General features: G+C 24.7%; 1 long non-coding RNA gene across 1 annotated transcript; it reads left to right on the top strand.

Annotated features, from left to right (window-relative positions):
- Nucleotides 1-3,906: 3,906 nt before the first annotated feature.
- Nucleotides 3,907-5,100, top strand: LOC107001684. Its single transcript, XR_001454436.2, has 3 exons — nt 3,907-4,095; nt 4,654-4,676; nt 5,079-5,100. It is a non-coding gene; the product is annotated as an uncharacterized LOC107001684 (long non-coding RNA).
- The last annotated feature ends 1,472 nt before the right edge of the window (nt 5,101-6,572 follow it).

The following is a 6,572-nucleotide window of genomic DNA, read 5'->3' as shown; positions in this document are numbered from 1 at the left end:
TATATATATATATATATATATATATATATATAAGAAATTTGTAAAAACTTTAATTGCCAAAAAGTTATTTGAAATACAAAGTATATATACGTATCAAACTTTCTCTGATTGGTAGAATTATAAGTATATACTTACAATCACAAATTAAAATATAAACAAAAACAAAAAAGATGAGAGATTTTAAATAAATAAACAAATAAATAAATACATAAACAAATAAGCCAATTAAAGGATCCCCTTTGAAATTCCGACTTTGTTACTATAACTCGACGATTAAAATGAAAAAAACATGCGGACTAAGGTATTTTAAAACGGTTAAAGTAGATTCATTAATCATTTTAAGGTATGCACGACTCTCTTCATTTGTTATTTGTTTTAATAATAATATATTTATCGTAAAAATTATTATATTAGAAATAAAGATTTTTAATCACGAATCATTGTTATTGAACATAATTTTTCACTTATTTTCGATCGAATTAACTCACTGAAAAAAATGCATGGTGAGAGAAATTCTCACTGAAATAGTGAGAAACTTCCTAATTTTTTTTCCGTATGAAAATATTGGTATTTTCTCTTTTCCCACAAAAATATTTTTAAGTGGAAAAATAATAATTTTCTTAATAGTGAATTAACTCGGATAATCAGTTTGGACAAAGATACCAAAATTAACTCGATAATCAATACTTAAGTTTGAAATTTTGACAAGTGAAACTTTAACATTATAGTGTGGTAGAGTTTACAAATTACTAGAGTTTGAATTTCATAAACTATTCATTAAGTTTAAACCTTCACAATCTAAGTGAAACATGTTGGAGTTTCAAATTCCTCATGAACAACTCATGGACATGGAAGCTAAATATTATCACTAGTAAAGTTTACACTTTTACGATTTTATCATTAGAGTTCTGACTATATTTGAATCGTCCATTGCAAGACACATTTAGGGGTGATGCTCCCAACATGATTCTCTTTATGCTTATGATTTAAACTCAAAACTTTTGATTAAAGGTGAAACAACCTTATCACTATCACTGCACCACAACCTATTTTGATAAACTTTTATGATTTAAATATTTTTTAAAGTTTTGAATTTCATGAAGGATTCATGTAGTTCACACATTTGATCAGTTTATTATATTTTAGGAATAACTCATGCGGTTCAAATTGATACATCTTCAAATTTCAACATAATCTTCCTAGAGGCTTTTTCATATTTTGACTACGAATATTTTTATGACAAATTTATTTTTGAATTAAGAATTAGTTAAACAAAATATTATTTTTAAACACCCAACTAAATATTAATCAGTGATGGTCCAAAAATATCAACAATAACAGTATATTAAAGTACAATTTCACAAGTAGGGTCAAGGTAAGGTTGAATGTACACAGACTTTATTACTATCTCATAGAGATAGAAAGATTCTTTCCAAAAGACTCTCGATTTAATTGTAGCAAATTCAAGTAAAAAAAATAAAGACATTAAGAAAAGCATAACAAAAATAACAAAGAAACAAGACAAAGTTCAGTAGAAGGGAGCCGAAAACAATAACAGAACAATGTGTGTATTAGAATAAATTATTAAAAATATTAATGAAATGAATTAAAAAGTAGTTAAATAATATATAATTTTTAAACACTCAACTAAATCTTAATCAACAATGGTTCAAAAATATCAACAATAATAACATATTCGGTACAATTTCACAAGTAGGGTCAAGGTAAGGTCAAATGCACACAGACATTATTAATATCTCCTGGAGATAGAAGGATTCTTTCCGAAAGACTCTTGATTTAAATGTAGCAAATTCAAATATAAAAAAAGACAACGAAGAAAGCATAACAAAATTAACAAAGAAACAAAACAAAGTACAATAGAATGGAGCCGAAAATAATAACGGAACAATGTGATGATTAAAGCACAATAAACCATGTAAATTATTAAAAATAATAATGAATGAATTAAAAAGTAGTTAAACAATATATAATTTTTAAACGCCCAACGTCTAAATCTTAATTAACGATGGTCCAAAAATATCAACAATAATAACATATTCGATACAATTTCACAAGTAGGGTCAAGGTAAGATTGAATGCACACAGACTTTATTACTATCTTGTGGAGATAGAAAGATTCTTTCCAAAAGACTCTCGATTTAAGTGTAACAAATTCAAGTATAAAAAAAGACAATGAAGAAAGCATAACAAGAATAATAAAGAACAAAATTCAGTAGAATGAAGTCGAAAATAATAACGAAACAATGTGATAATCAAAGCACAATAAATAACGTATTAAAATAAATTATTAAAAATAATAGTAAATATTAATATAAGTACGGAATAATACGATGTTATCTGTTAAATGTGAAATTACATTTTGTCTTCTATATTTAGCATCCAACAATTTGTCATGCTTATTGTGTAGCCTACATTTTCCCCTTTGATGGTCGGTTTTTCGCTTAATTTATTGACAAAATTTAATAATTTTAATTTTATTGTTATGATAATTATTTTATATTAAGTATGGGGAATAAACATCTCAACTTTGTCATCTGAAATACTTATAAAAGTGGAGCACATATATTTTTATCATCACAAAAATAAATCACATGTACACTTTAATATAATGGAAGTTAAAATAATTTTAATTTTAAAAAAATATCATGTAGAGACATATATGATCCTTTTCACACATAATTTTTTTGCCTTCTTTGGTTATTATTATTTGACATTTTTATTCTTATTTTATTTATTTACTTCATTCTTTTGTATAAAAATATGAGCAAAAAATTTTGAATAAAAAAAAGAGAAAAAGTAAAAAAATTAACTTTAATTATTTTATAGATATATTGTAATTTTCTTTTTATTTTATCTGAAAAACATTTGTGGTATATATGATTATTTCAAAAAAAAAAAGTTGGTGAAAAACTTGGTCAATGAGCATCAAAATAATAGGTTCAAATTTGCCTTGCATCAAAAAGCCTAAAAAAAGGGGAAAAGGTGTGAGAATATCAAATATAACCTTATAAAAATATTTACAAATAAATTGAAAATGATTTTTTCACTTTCATTATCGTAAAATGATATATATGAATCATTTGTTTAACAATAGTAGAGATATAAATGTGTCATTTTTAAATAATAAAATTGGAAAATATATTAGACCTTTTTCCTTTAAATATATATAACTTAAATTTAAAACCTTTAACAACCCCTAAGGTTCATATCATTTTGTCCTCGCAAAAGTGTGCCTAATCTCAAACACTCCTAACTATTGCATCAATAATGAAGTTATACAAATAATATTATATAAAAAAATACATAATTTTATATTTAATAGTAATTAAATTTTAAACTTTTTATTTCTGTAACCACAAAAGTATCTACAACTTATTTTGATCATAAATTGTTCAAGTGTTTTTTTTATTTTTTATAGAGTGTGATGCATCAAATCAGGGCGGAGCATACTCTTGGGGAGTTCATTCAAATCTCATTCGATAGAAAATATGAATACTATTTATACATATTATAGATATTAAACCCTCATTTATTAATCTGTATGTTTAATTCTTCAAATTTTAAACTCTTTCCGCTAATATATCAAATTTGTATAAATTGTAACAAAAAGAAGTGGTATATAGTAGAAATTCAATACACTAACTAATTTCAATAAAGTGTCACTTTCAAATAATATTATAAGCTCACAAGTGTCAACTAGTGGAAATCCATTCTAACAAGTGCCATTTTTTGTATATATTACTTTACTATATTATAGAAGAGCCAAAAAAGAGGACGACCAAGGGTATAGTGGTCATTTTACATTAATAACAAATGGACAAATTTCATTTTCAAAAGCAAGAAGGGCAAATATGTAATTTTACATTAAAAAGGGACAAATTTCAATTTCAATAGCAAATGTTTGCAGATCCATTTCTCTTCCATCTTTCTAGAACATCAGCCTTTGTTTAAACAAAAAATTTCAATTCATTCATCCTTACCACAAAGACTTACTCAAACATGATTCTAAAGCTTAATTTCTTCCGGCTCTCTTCTTTCAACAACCATTAATCAATTTGCAACTCAAAACTTCAGGTATGTTTTGTTTTTTTGGTAAAACATGGTTAGAGAATAGTAATTTTGATATATTCATTCATTTTCTCTTCCATCTTTGTAGAACATCAGTCTTTCTTCAAACAATCAAACAAAAATATCAGATCTGAGAACGTCTCCAAAGTCAATATATAGTGATTTCGTTATTTTCTAGGTTGTCTATTTTACGCCAGCTGCCCAGCATTTTTTTTTTTTAAAAACCCTTCTTCACTCTTTTAAATATTAATTATGATTTATACACGTCAATATCAGATCTGAAAACGTCTCCAAAGTGAATATATACTGATTTCGTTGTTTTCTACGTTCTCTAATTTAAGCGAGCTGCCCACCAATTTTTATTTTTTTTAAAAAACCTTCTTCACTCTTTTAAATACCCTAAAAGGTTTAGAAACATATTTTCAAGCTAAATCTGTTTTTGTCATGCTTTTCTTCTCTGTTTCTCATGGTAAGTGTATTGTTTATTTTTTTTTCTTTATAATTGGGCTCTTCTCATTTTAATTACTCATGAATTGTTTTGATTTATAAATTGTCTATGTGTAGGTGTAGGAACCGGCAGAAAAATGGTGGGTTTTTTCTCACATGGAGATACCCGTGGAATTTTACACCAGATCGGTTTCTTTTTCTTCTAATTTAAACTTGCATCTTTAGTCTCTCAAAAATTGACTATTTTTGTTAGATGTATATGTACAAGAAGTGTTTATAATCTTTTTCCTCTCTAGATTAATATGTAAATTTAAAATAAAAAATTTTAATTTCAGATTTGTTCATTCATTTTGTCTGAATCTCAAAAATCTCTAAACAAAAAAAATATGAATAATAATTTATAATTATAATTGGTATAATAAATAAAAAAAATATGAAACATAGATATGTAAATGTACAAGAAGTGTTTATAATTTCTTTTTCTTTCTAGATTAATGTTTATTTAATTACTCATGAATTGTTTTGATTTATGAATTGTGTAGGTGTAGGTGTAGGAACCGGCAGAAAAATGGTGGGTTCTTTTTCACATGGAGACAGCCCTGCAGTTTTACACCAGGTCGGTTTCTTTTTCTTCTAATTTAAACTTGCATCTTTAGTCTCTCAAAAATTGACTATTATTATTATATTAGATGTATATGTACAAGAAGTGTTTATAATTTTTTTTTCTTTCTACATTAATATTTAAATTTAAAAATAAAAAATTTTAATTTCTGATATGTTCATTCATTTTTTCTGGATCTCAAAATCTCTAACCAAAAAATTATGAATAACAATTTATAATTATAATTATTATAATAATAAAAAAATATGAAACATGGAGATGTATATGTACAAGTTATTGCTTTATACACAGGAACAAATGGAGTGATGTAGCTCTTGCTTTTTAGGCTTTTAGCATTAGTGTAATTTCATTTTTTTGGCTTTTAGCTAAGACTTTTCCTCCTTTTTATTTTATTTTATTTTCTCTAGATTAATATATAAATTTAAAATAAAAAATTTTACTTTCTGATATGTTCATTGATTTTGTCTGAATCTCAAATATCTCTAACCAAAAAAAATATGAATAATAATTTATAATTATAATTAATATAATAAATAAAAAAAATATGAAACATAGAGATGTATAAGAAGTGCTTATAATTTCTTTTTCTTTCTAGATTAATGTTTAAATTTAAAATAAAAAAAGAAAAGATAGGGGAAGTGGTTATAATAATTACATATAATGTACTACAACACTAAAAATGATACGTGTCTGTCTTAAAGAAAATATATTTGCTTTATACACAATAACAAATGGAGTGATGTAGCTCCTGCTTTTTAGGCTTTTGGCAGTAGTGTAATTTTCAATTTTTTGGCTTTTAGCAAAGACTTTTCCTCCTTTTTATTTTATTTTTTTCTTTCTAGATTAATATTTAAATTTAAAATAAAATTTTTTAATTTCTGATATGTTCATTGATTTTGTCTGAATCTCAAATATCTCTAACCAAAAAAAATATGAATAATAATTTATAATTATCATTAATATAATAAATAAAAAAATATGAAATATAGAGATTTATATGTACAAGAAGTGTTTATAATTTCTTTTTCTTTCTAGATTAATGTTTAAATTTAAAATAAAAAAGAAAAGATAGGGAAAGTGGTTATAATAATTACATAAAATGTATTACAGCAGTAAAAATGATACGTCTCTTAAAAAAAATATATACTGCTTTATACAGAATAAGAAATGAAGTGGTGTAGCTCCAACTTTTTAGGCTGTTAGCATTAGGGTAGGCTACTATTTCCACTTTTTAAGCTTTTAGCAAAGACTTTTCATTTCTTTTTCTTTCTAGATTAATGTTTAAATTTAAAATAAAAAAGAAAAGATAGGGAAAGTGGTTATAATAATTACATAAAATGTATTACAGCAGTAAAAATGATACGTGTCTTAAAAAAAATATATACTGCTTTATACAGAATAAGAAATGAAGTGG

The sequence above is a fragment of the Solanum pennellii genome, chromosome 10 (genome assembly GCF_001406875.1).
Source record: "Solanum pennellii chromosome 10, SPENNV200".
NCBI classification, from domain to species: domain Eukaryota; kingdom Viridiplantae; phylum Streptophyta; class Magnoliopsida; order Solanales; family Solanaceae; genus Solanum; species Solanum pennellii.
The sequence above is the reverse complement of the archived record's forward strand: the minus strand, read 5'-3'. Positions and strand labels throughout refer to the sequence as shown.